Raw genomic sequence first — 14,068 nt, 5'->3', positions numbered from 1 at the left:
AAAGATGAGGAGATATGGTATAGATAAAGATGAGGAAATATGGTGTAGATAAAGAAAGATATGGTTTAGATCGAGATATGGTTTAGATAAAGATGAGGAGATATGGTGTAGATAAAGATGAGGAGATATGGTGTAGATAAAGATGATGAGATATGGTGTAGATAAAGATGATGATATATGGTTTAGATAAAGATGAGGAGATATGGTGTAGATAAAGATGAGGAGATATGGTTTAGATAAAGATGAGGAGATAGATGGGATATGGTGTAGATAAAGATGAGGAGATATGGTTTAGATAAAGATGAGGAGATATGGTGTAGATAAAGATGAGGAGATATGGTGTAGATAAAGATGAGGAGATATGGTGTAGATAAAGAAATATATAGATGAAGATGAGATATGGTGTAGATAAAGATGAGGAGATATGGTGTAGATAAAGATGAGGAGATATGGTTTAGATAAAGATGAGGAGATATGGTTTAGATAAAGATATGGTGTAGATAAAGATAGGAGATATGGTGTAGATAAAGAAAGATGAGGAGATATGGTGTAGATAAAGATGAGGAGATATGGTGTAGATAAAGATGAGGAGATATGGTTTAGATAAAGATGAGGAGATATGGTGTAGATAAAGATGAGGAGATATGGTGTAGATAAAGATGATATATGGTTTAGATAAAGAGGGATATGGTGTAGATAAAGATGAGGAGATATGGTGTAGATAAAGATGAGGAGATATGGTTTAGATCGAGATATGGTTTAGATGAGGAGATATGGTGTAGATAAAGCTGAGGAGATATGGTAGATAAAGATGAGGAGATATGGTGTAGATAAAGATGAGGATATATGGTGTAGATAAAGATGAGGACATATGGTATAGATAAAGATGAGGAGATATGGTGTAGATAAAGATAATGGTGTAGATAAAGATGAGGAGATATGGTAGATAGATGAAGATAATGGTGTAGATAAAGATGAGAAGATATGTTGAGATAAAGATGAGGAGATATGGTATAGATAAAGATGAGGAGATATGGTGTAGATAAAGATGAGGAGATATGGTGTAGATAAAGATGAGGAGATGGTGAGATAAAGATGAGGAGATATGTTTAGATAAAGATGAGGAGATATATGGTATAGATATGATATGGTGTAGATAAAGATGAGGAGATATGGTGTAGATAAAGATGAGGAGATATGGTGTAGATAAAGATGAGGAGATATGGTATAGATAAAGATGAGGAGATATGGTGTAGATAAAGATGAGGAGATATGGTGTAGATAAAGATGAGGAGATATGGTTTAGATCGAGATATGGTTTAGATAAATATGAGGGGATATGGTGTAGATAAAGCTGAGGAGATATGGTGTAGATAAAGATGAGGAGATATGGTGTAGATACAGATGAGGAGATATGGTTTAGATCGAGATATGGTTTAGATAAAGATGAGGAGATATGGTATAGATAAAGATGAGGAGATATGGTGTAGATAATAGATAAAGATGAGGATTTATGGTGTAGATAAAGATGAGGAGATATGGTGTAGATAAAGATGAGGATATATGGTGTAGATAAAGATGAGGACATATGGTATAGATAAAGATGAGGAGATATGGTGTAGATAAAGATGAGGAGATATGGTGTAGATAAAGATGAGGATATATGGTATAGATGAAGATGAGGAGATATGGTGTAGATAAAGACGAGGAGATATGTTGTAGATAAAGATGAGGAGATATGGTATAGATAAAGATGAGGAGATATGGTGTAGATAAATATGAGGAGATATGGTGTAGATAAAGATGAGGAGATATGGTGTAGATAAAGATGAGGAGAAATGGTTTAGATAAAGATGAGGAGAGGAGATATGAGGAGGTATAGATAAAGATGAGGAGATATGGTGTAGATAAAGATGAGGAGATATGGTGTAGATAAAGATGAGGAGATATGGTATAGATAAAGATGAGGAGATATGGTGTAGATAAAGATGAGGAGATATGGTGTAGATAAATAAGATGAGATATGGTGTAGATAAAGATGAGGAGATATGGTTAGATCGAGATATGGTTTAGATAAATATGAGGGGATATGGTGTAGATAAAGATGAGGAGATATGGTGTAGATAAAGATGAGGAGATATGGTTTAGATCGAGATATGGTTTAGATAAAGATGAGGAGATATGGTATAGATAAAGATGAGGAAATATGGTGTAGATAAAGATGAGGAGATATGGTTTAGATCGAGATATGGTTTAGATAAAGATGAGGAGATATGGTGTAGATAAAGATGAGGAGATATGGTGTAGATAAAGATGATGAGATATGGTGTAGATAAAGATGATGATATATGGTTTAGATGAAGATGAGGAGATATGGTGTAGATAAAGATGAGGAGATATGGTTTAGATAAAAAGATATGGTTTGAGGAGATATGGTGTAGATAAAGATGAGGGAGATGATGGGATAAAGATGAGGAGATATGGTGTAGATAAAGATGAGGAGATATGGTGTAGATAAAGATGAGGAGATATGGTGTAGATAAAGATGAGGAGATATGGTTTAGATAAAGATGAGGAGATATGGTGTAGATAAAGATGAGGAGATATGGGTAGATAAAGATGAGGAGATATGGTTTAGATAAAGATGAGGAGATATGGTTTAGATAAAGATGTGTAGATATGGTGGTTTAGATAAAGATGAGGAGATATGGTGTAGATAAAGATGAGGAGATATGGTTTAGATGGAGATATGGTGTAGATAAAGATGAGGAGATATGGTGTAGATAAAGATGAGGAGATATGGTGTAGATAAAGATGAGGAGATATGGTGTAGATAAAGATGAGGAGATATGGTTTAGATAAAGATGAGGAGATATGGTGTAGATAAAGATGAGGAGATATGGTGTAGATAAAGATGAGGAGATATGGTGTAGATAAAGATGAGGAGATATGGTTTAGATCGAGATATGGTTTAGATAAAGATGAGGAGATATGGTATAGATAAAGATGAGGAGATATGGTGTAGATAATAGATAAAGATGAGGAGTTATGGTGTAGATAAAGATGAGGAGATATGGTGTAGATAAAGATGAGGATATATGGTGTAGATAAAGATGAGGACATATGGTATAGATAAAGATGAGGAGATATGGTGTAGATAAAGATGAGGAGATATGGTGTAGATAAAGATGAGGATATATGGTATAGATGAAGATGAGGAGATATGGTGTAGATAAAGACGAGAAGATATGTTGTAGATAAAGATGAGGAGATATGGTATAGATAAAGATGAGGAGATATGGTGTAGATAAAGATGAGGAGATATGGTGTAGATAAAGATGAGGAGATATGGTGTAGATAAAGATGAGGAGAAATGGTTTAGATAAAGATGAGGAGATATGGTATAGATAAAGATGAGGAGATATGGTGTAGATAAAGATGAGGAGATATGGTGTAGATAAAGATGAGGAGATATGGTATAGATAAAGATGAGGAGATATGGTGTAGATAAAGATGAGGAGATATGGTGTAGATAAAGATGATGAGATATGGTGTAGATAAAGATGAGGAGATAGATCGAGATATGTTTAGATGAGGGATATGGTGTAGATAAAGATGAGGAGATATGGTGTAGATAAAGATGAGGAGATATGGTTTAGATCGAGATATGGTTTAGATAAAGATGAGGAGATATGGTATAGATAAAGATGAGGAGATATGGTGTAGATAAAGATGAGGAGATATGGTTTAGATCGAGATATGGTTTAGATAAAGATGAGGAGATATGGTGTAGATAAAGATGAGGAGATATGGTGTAGATAAAGATGAGGAGATATGGTGTAGATAAAGATGAGGAGATATGGTGTAGATAAAGATGAGGAGATATGGTGTAGATAAAGATGAGGAGATATGGTGTAGATAAAGATGAGGAGATATGGTATAGATAAAGATGAGGAGATATGGTGTAGATAAAGATGAGGAGATATGGTGTAGATAAAGATGAGGAGATATGGTGTAGATAAAGATGAGGAGAAATGGTTTAGATAAAGATGAGGAGATATGGTATAGATAAAGATGAGGAGATATGGTGTAGATAAAGATGAGGAGATATGGTGTAGATAAAGATGAGGAGATATGGTATAGATAAAGATGAGGAGATATGGTGTAGATAAAGATGAGGAGATATGGTGTAGATAAATATGATGAGATATGGTGTAGATAAAGATGAGGAGATATGGTTTAGATGAGGAGATATGGTTTAGATAAAAAGATGAGGAGATATGGTTTAGATAAAGATGAGGAGATATGGTGTAGATAAAGATGAGGAGATATGGTTTAGATCGAGATATGGTTTAGATAAAGATGAGGAGATATGGTATAGATAAAGATGAGGAAATATGGTGTAGATAAAGATGAGGAGATATGGTTTAGATCGAGATATGGTTTAGATAAAGATGAGGAGATATGGTGTAGATAAAGATGAGGAGATATGGTGTAGATAAAGATGATGAGATATGGTGTAGATAAAGATGATGATATATGGTTTAGATGAAGATGAGGAGATATGGTGTAGATAAAGATGAGGAGATATGGTGTAGATAAAGATGAGGAGATATGGTTTAGATAAAGATGAGGAGATATGGTTTAGATGGAGATATGGTGTAGATAAAGATGAGGAGATATGGTTTAGATAAAGATGAGGAGATATGGTGTAGATAAAGATGAGGAGATATGGTGTAGATAAAGATGATGAGATATGGTGTAGATAAAGATGATGATATATGGTTTAGATGAAGATGAGGAGATATGGTGTAGATAAAGATGAGGAGATATGGTGTAGATAAAGATGAGGAGATATGGTTTAGATAAAGATGAGGAGATATGGTTTAGATGGAGATATGGTGTAGATAAAGATGAGGAGATATGGTTTAGATAAAGATGAGGAGATATGGTTTAGATAAAGATGAGGAGATATGGTGTAGATAAAGATGAGGAGATATGGTTTAGATAAAGATGAGGAGATAGTTTAGATGGAGATATGGTGTAGATAAAGATGAGGAGATATGGTTTAGATAAAGATGAGGATATATGGTTTAGATGGAGATATGGTGTAGATAAAGATGAGGAGATATGGTGTAGATAAAGATGAGGAGATATGGGTAGATAAAGATGAGATGGTTTAGATGAAGATGAGGAGATATGGTGTAGATATAAATGAGGAGATATGGTTTAGATGGAGATATGGTGTAGATAAAGATGAGGAGATATGGTTTAGATGGAGATATGGTGTAGATAAAGATGAGGAGATATGGTTTAGATAAAGATGAGGAGATATGGTATAGATAAAGATGAGGAGATATGGTGTAGATAAAGATGAGGAGATATGGTGTAGATAAAGATGAGGAGATATGGTTAGATAAAGATGAGGATATAGGTATAGATAAAGATGAGGAGATATGGTGTAGATAAAGATGAGGAGATATGGTGTAGATAAAGATGAGGAGATATGGTTTAGATAAAGATGAGGAGATATGGTGTAGATAAAGATGAGGAGATATGGTGTAGATAAAGATGAGGAGATATGGTGTAGATAAAGATGAGGAGATATGGTGTAGATAAAGATGAGGAGATATGGTGTAGATAAAGATGAGGAGATATGGTGTAGATAAAGATGAGGAGATATGGTTTAGATAAAGATGAGGAGATATGGTGTAGATAAAGATGAGGAGATATGAGGAGATATGGTGTAGATAAAGATGAGGAGATATGGTGTAGATAAAGATGAGGAGATATGGTATAGATAAAGATGAGGAGATATGGTATAGATAAAGATGATGATATATGGTGTAGATAAAGATGAGGGGATATGGTGTAGATAAAGATGAGGAGATATGGTGTAGATAAAGATGAGGAGATATGGTTTAGATCGAGATATGGTTTAGATAAAGATGAGGAGATATGGTGTAGATAAAGATGAGGAGATATGGTGTAGATAAAGATGATGATATATGGTTTAGATGAAGATGAGGAGATATGGTGTAGATAAAGATGAGGAGATATGGTGTAGATAAAGATGAGGAGATATGGTTTAGATAAAGATGAGGAGATATGGTTTAGATGGAGATATGGTGTAGATAAAGATGAGGAGATATGGTTTAGATAAAGATGAGGAGATATGGTTTAGATAAAGATGAGGAGATATGGTGTAGATAAAGATGAGGAGATATGGTTTAGATAAAGATGAGGAGATATGGTTTAGATGGAGATATGGTGTAGATAAAGATGAGGAGATATGGTTTAGATAAAGATGAGGATATATGGTTTAGATGGAGATATGGTGTAGATAAAGATGAGGAGATATGGTGTAGATAAAGATGATGAGATATGGTGTAGATAAAGATGATGATGTATGGTTTAGATGAAGACGAGGAGATATGGTGTAGATATAAATGAGGAGATATGGTTTAGATGGAGATATGGTGTAGATAAAGATGAGGAGATATGGTTTAGATGGAGATATGGTGTAGATAAAGATGAGGAGATATGGTTTAGATAAAGATGAGGAGATATGGTATAGATAAAGATGAGGAGATATGGTGTAGATAAAGATGATGAGATATGGTGTATATAAAGATGAGGAGATATGGTGTAGATAAAGATGAGGATATATGGTATAGATAAAGACGAGGATATATGGTGTAGATAAAGACGAGGAGATATGGTGTAGATAAAGATGAGGAGATATGGTGTAGATAAAGATGAGGAGATATGGTGTAGATAAAGATGAGGAGATATGGTGTAGATAAAGATGAGGAGATATGGTGTAGATAAAGATGAGGAGATATGGTGTAGATAAAGATGAGGAGATATGGTGTAGATAAAGATGAGGAGATATGGTGTAGATAAAGATGAGGAGAAATGGTTTAGATAAAGATGAGGAGATATGGTATAGATAAAGATGAGGAGATATGGTGTAGATAAAGATGAGGAGATATGGTGTAGATAAAGATGAGGAGATATGGTATAGATAAAGATGAGGAGATATGGTATAGATAAAGATGAGGAGATATGGTGTAGATAAAGATGAGGAGATATGGTGTAGATAAATATGATGAGATATGGTGTAGATAAAGATGAGGAGATATGGTTTAGATCGAGATATGGTTTAGATAAAGATGAGGAGATATGGTATAGATAAAGATGAGGAAATATGGTGTAGATAAAGATGAGGAGATATGGTTTAGATCGAGATATGGTTTAGATAAAGATGAGGAGATATGGTGTAGATAAAGATGAGGAGATATGGTGTAGATAAAGATGATGAGATATGGTGTAGATAAAGATGATGATATATGGTTTAGATGAAGATGAGGAGATATGGTGTAGATAAAGATGAGGAGATATGGTGTAGATAAAGATGAGGAGATATGGTGTAGATAAAGATGAGGAGATATGGTATAGATAAAGATGAGGAGATATGGTGTAGATAAAGATGAGGAGATATGGTGTAGATAAAGATGAGGAGATATGGTGTAGATAAAGATGAGGAGATATGGTATAGATATGAGGAGGTATGGTATAGATAAAGATGAGGAGATATGGTGTAGATAAAGATGAGGAGATATGGTATAGATAAAGATGAGGAGATATGGTATAGATAAAGATGAGGAGATATGGTGTAGATAAAGATGAGGAGATATGGTGTAGATAAATATGATGAGATATGGTGTAGATAAAGATGAGGAGATATGGTTTAGAGGATATGGTTTAGATAAATATGAGGGATATGGTGTAGATAAAGATGAGGAGATATGGTTTAGATAAAGATGAGGAGATATGGATTTAGATGGAGATATGGTGTAGATAAAGATGAGGAGATATGGTTTAGATAAAGATGAGGAGATATGGTTTAGATAAAGATGAGGAGATAAGATGAGATATGGTGTAGATAAAGATGAGGAGATATGGTGTAGATAAAGATGAGGAGATATGGTTTAGATAAAGATGAGGAGATATGGTTTAGATGGAGATATGGTGTAGATAAAGATGAGGAGATATGGTTTAGATGGAGATATGGTGTAGATAAAGATGATGAGATATGGTGTAGATAAAGATGATGATATATGGTTTAGATAAAGATGAGGAGATATGGTGTAGATAAAGATGAGGAGATATGGTGTAGATAAAGATGAGGAGATATGGTTTAGATAAAGATGAGGAGATATGGTTTAGATGGAGATATGGTGTAGATAAAGATGAGGAGATATGGTTTAGATAAAGATGAGGAGATATGGTTTAGATGGAGATATGGTGTAGATAAAGATGAGGAGATATGGTGTAGATAAAGATGAGGAGATATGGTTTAGATAAAGATGAGGAGATATGGAGATATGTAGATAAAGATGAGGAGATATGGTTTAGATGGAGATATGGTTTAGATAAAGATGAGGAGATATGGTGTAGATAAAGATGAGGAGATATGGTTTAGATAAAGATGAGGAGATATGGTTTAGATGATATGGTGTAGATAAAGATGAGGAGATATGGTTTAGATAAAGATGAGGATATATGGTTTAGATGGAGATATGTTGTAGATAAAGATGAGGAGATATGGTGTAGATAAAGATGATGAGATAGTAGATAAAGATGATGATGATATGGTTTAGATGAAGACGAGGAGATATGGTGTAGATAAAGATGAGAGATATGGTTTAGATGGAGATATGGTGTAGATAAAGATGAGGAGATATGGTTTAGATGGAGATATGGTGTAGATAAAGATGAGGAGATATGGTTTAGATAAAGATGAGGAGATATGGTATAGATAAAGATGAGGAGATATGGTGTAGATAAAGATGAGGAGATATGGTGTATATAAAGATGAGGAGATATGGTGTAGATAAAGATGAGGATATATGGTATAGATAAAGATGAGGATATATGGTGTAGATAAAGATGAGGAGATATGGTGTAGATAAAGATGAGGAGATATGGTTTAGATAAAGATGAGGAGATATGGTGTAGATAAAGATGATGAGATATGGTTTAGATTGAGATATGGTGTAGATAAAGATGAGGAGATATGGTGTAGATAAAGATGAGGAGATATGGTGTAGATAAAGATGAGGAGATATGGTATAGATAAAGATGAGGAGATATGGTGTAGATAAAGATGAGGAGATATGGTGTAGATAAAGATGAGGAGATATGGTGTAGATAAAGATGAGGAGATATGGTGTAGATAAAGATGAGGAGATATGGTGTAGATAAATATGATGAGATATGGTGTAGATAAAGATGAGGAGATATGGTTTAGATCGAGATATGGTTTAGATAAATATGAGGGGATATGGTGTAGATAAAGATGAGGAGATATGGTGTAGATAAAGATGAGGAGATATGGTTTAGATCGAGATATGGTTTAGATAAAGATGAGGAGATATGGTATAGATAAAGATGAGGAAATATGGTGTAGATAAAGATGAGGAGATATGGTTTAGATTGAGATATGGTTTAGATAAAGATGAGGAGATATGGTGTAGATAAAGATGAGGAGATATGGTGTAGATAAAGATGATGAGATATGGTGTAGATAAAGATGATGATATATGGTTTAGATGAAGATGAGGAGATATGGTGTAGATAAAGATGAGGAGATATGGTTTAGATAAAGATGAGGAGATATGGTTTAGATGGAGATATGGTGTAGATAAAGATGAGGAGATATGGTTTAGATAAAGATGAGGAGATATGGTTTAGATAAAGATGAGGAGATATGGTTTAGATGGAGATATGGTGTAGATAAAGATGAGGAGATGTGGTTTAGATAAAGATGAGGAGATATGGTTTAGATGGAGATATGGTGTAGATAAAGATGAGGAGATAAGGTTTAGATGGAGATATGGTGTAGATAAAGATGAGGAGATATGGTTTAGATAAAGATGAGGAGATATGGTTTAGATAAAGATGAAGATATGGTTTAGATGGAGATATGGTGTAGATAAAGATGAGGAGATATGGTTTAGATAAAGATGAGGATATATGGTTTAGATGGAGATATGGTGTAGATAAAGATGAGGAGATATGGTGTAGATAAAGATGATGAGATATGGTGTAGATAAAGATGATGATGTATGGTTTAGATGAAGACGAGGAGATATGGTGTAGATATAAATGAGGAGATATGGTTTAGATGGAGATATGGTGTAGATAAAGATGAGGAGATATGGTTTAGATGGAGATATGGTGTAGATAAAGATGAGGAGATATGGTTTAGATAAAGATGAGGAGATATGGTATAGATAAAGATGAGGAGATATGGTGTAGATAAAGATGAGGAGATATGGTTTAGATAAAGATGAGGAGATATGGTGTAGATAAAGATGAGGAGATATGGTATAGATAAAAGAGGAGATATATGGTGTAGATAAAGATGAGGAGATATGGTTTAGATAAAGATGAGGAGATATGGTTTAGATAAAGATGAGGAGATATGGTGTAGATAAAGATGAGGAGATATGGTGTAGATAAAGATGAGGAGATATGGTGTAGATAAAGATGAGGAGATATGGTTAGATAAAGATGAGGAGATATGGTTTAGATTGAGATATGGTGTAGATAAAGATGAGGAGATATGGTGTAGATAAAGATGAGGAGATATGGTTTAGATAAAGATGAGGAGATATGGTTTAGATGGAGATAGTGTAGATAAAGATAGATAAAGATGAGGAGATATGGTTTAGATGGAGATGGTGTAGATAAAGATGAGGAGATGGTGTAGATAAAGATGAGGAGATATGGTTTAGATAAAGATGAGGAGATATGGTTTAGATAAAGATGAGGAGATATGGTTTAGATAAAGATGAGGAGATATGGTTAGATAAAGATGGAGAGGTAGATAAAGATGAGGAGATATGGTGTAGATAAAGATGAGGAGATATGGTTTAGATGGAGATATGGTGTAGATAAAGATAAAGATGAGATGGAGATATGGTGTAGATAAAGATGAGGAGATATGGTGTAGATAAAGATGAGGAGATATGGTTTAGATAAAGATGAGGAGATATGGTTTAGATGGAGATATGGTGTAGATAAAGATGAGGAGATATGGTTTAGATAAAGATGAGGAGATATGGTTTAGATAAAGATGAGGAGATATGGTTTAGATAAAGATGAGGAGATATGGTTAGATAAAGATGAGGAGATATGGTGTAGATAAAGATGAGGAGATATGGTTTAGATAAAGATGAGGAGATATATAGATAAAGATGAGGAGATATGGTATAGATAAAGATGAGGAGATATGGTGTAGATAAAGATGAGGAGATATGGTTTAGATAAAGATGAGGAGATATGGTGTAGATAAAGATGAGGAGATATGGTGTAGATAAAGATGAGGAATATGGATAGATAAAGATGAGGAGATATGGTGTAGATAAAGATGAGGAGATATGGTTAGATAAAGATGAGGAGATATGGTTTAGATAAAGATGAGGAGATATGGTGTAGATAAAGATGATGAGATATGGTTTAGATGAGATATGGTGTAGATAAAGATGAGGAGATATGGTGTAGATAAAGATGAGGAGATATGGTGTAGATAAAGATGAGGAGATATGGTGTAGATAAAGATGAGGAGATATGGTTTAGATGAGATATGGTGTAGATAAAGATGAGGAGATATGGTCTAGATAAAGATGAGGAGATATGGGATAGATAAAGATGAGGAGATATGGTTTAGATGGAGATATGGTGTAGATAAAGATGAGGAGATATGGTTTAGATAAAGATGAGGAGATATGGTTTAGATAAAGATGAGGAGATATGGTTTAGATGGAGATATGGTGTAGATAAAGATGAGGAGATATGGTGTAGATAAAGATGAGGAGATATGGTTTAGATAAAGATGAGGAGATATGGTTTAGATGGAGATATGGTGTAGATAAAGATGAGGAGATATGGTTTAGATGGAGATATGGTGTAGATAAAGATGAGGAGATATGGTGTAGATAAAGATGAGGAGATATGGTTTAGATAAAGATGAGGAGATATGGTTTAGATGGAGATATGGTGTAGATAAAGATGAGGAGATATGGTTTAGATAAAGATGAGGATATATGGTTTAGATGGAGATATGGTGTAGATAAAGATGAGGAGATATGGTGTAGATAAAGATGATGAGATATGGTGTAGATAAAGATGATGATGAATGGTTTAGATGAAGACGCGGAGATATGGTGTAGATATAAATGAGGAGATATGGTTTAGATGGAGATATGGTGTAGATAAAGATGAGGAAATATGGTTTAGATGGAAATATGATGTAGATAAAGATGAGGAGATATGGTGTAGATAAAGATGAGGAGATATGGTTTAGATAAAGATGATGAGATATGGTATAGATAAAGATGAGGAGATATGGTTTAGATAAAGATGAGGAGATGTGGTGTAGATAAAGATAAGGATATATGGTGTAGATAAAGATGATGAGATATGGTGTATATAAAGATGAGGAGATATGGTATAGATAAAGGAGGATATGGTGTAGATAAAGATGAGGAGATATGGTGTAGATAAAGATGAGGAGATATGGTTTAGATAAAGATGAGGAGATATGGTGTAGATAAAGATGATGAGATATGGTTTAGATTGAGATATGGTGTAGATAAAGATGAGGAGATATGGTGTAGATAAAGATGAGGAGATATGGTGTAGATAAAGATGAGAGATATGGTGTAGATAAAGATGAGGAGATATGGTTTAGATAAAAATGAGGAGATATGGTTTAGATAAAGATGAGGAGATATGGTTAAATAAAGATGAGGAGATATGGTTTAGATCGAGATATGGTGGAGATAAAGATGAGGAGATATGGTTTAGATGGAGATATGGTGTAGATAAAGATGAGGAGATATGGTGTAGATAAAGATGAGGAGGTATGGTTTAGATAAAGATGAGGAGATATGGTTTAGATGGAGATATGGTGTCGATAAAGATGAGGAGATATGGTTTAGATAAAGATGAGGATATATGGTTTAGATGGAGATGAGGAGATATGGTTTAGATAAAGATGAGGAGATGTGGTGTAGATAAAGATGAGGAGATATGGTGTAGATAAAGATGAGGAGATGTGGTATAGATAAAGATGAGGAGATATGGTGTAGATAAAGATGAGGAGATATGGTATAGATAAAGATGAGGAGATATGGTGTAGATAAAGATGAGGAGATATGGTTTAGATAAAGATGAGGAGATGTGGTGTAGATAAAGATGATGAGATATGGTGTATATAAAGATGAGGAGATATGGTGTAGATAAAGATGAGGATATATGGTATAGATAAAGACGAGGATATATGGTGTAGATGAGGAGATATGGTGTAGATAAAGATGAGGAGATATGGTTTAGATAAAGATGAGGAGATATGGTGTAGATAAAAGATGAGATATGGTTTAGATTGAGATATGGTGTAGATAAAGATGAGGAGATATGGTGTAGATAAAGATGATGAGATATGCTGTAGATAAAGATGAGGAGATATGGTGTAGATAAAGATGAGGAGATATGGTTTAGATTGAGATATGGTGTAGATAAAGATGAGGAGATATGGTCTAGATAAAGATGAGGAGATATGGGATAGATAAAGATGAGGAGATATGGTTTAGATGGAGATATGGTGTAGATGGAGATATGGTGTAGATAAAGATGAGGAGATATGGTTTAGATAAAGATGAGGAGATATGGTTTAGATGGAGATATGGTGTAGATAAAGATGAGGAGATATGGTGTAGATAAAGATGAGGAGATATGGTTTAGATAAAGATGAGGAGATATGGTTTAGATGGAGATATGGTGTAGATAAAGATGAGGAGATATGGTTTAGATGGAGATATGGTGTAGATAAAGATGAGGAGATATGGTGTAGATAAAGATGAGGAGATATGGTTTAGATAAAGATGAGGAGATATGGTTTAGATGGAGATATGGTGTAGATAAAGATGAGGAGATATGGTTTAGATAAAGATGAGGATATATGGTTTAGATGGAGATATGGTGTAGATAAAGATGA

The sequence above is a fragment of the Oncorhynchus keta genome, chromosome 13 (genome assembly GCF_023373465.1).
Source record: "Oncorhynchus keta strain PuntledgeMale-10-30-2019 chromosome 13, Oket_V2, whole genome shotgun sequence".
NCBI classification, from domain to species: domain Eukaryota; kingdom Metazoa; phylum Chordata; class Actinopteri; order Salmoniformes; family Salmonidae; genus Oncorhynchus; species Oncorhynchus keta.
Note: the sequence above shows the minus strand (reverse complement) of the source record.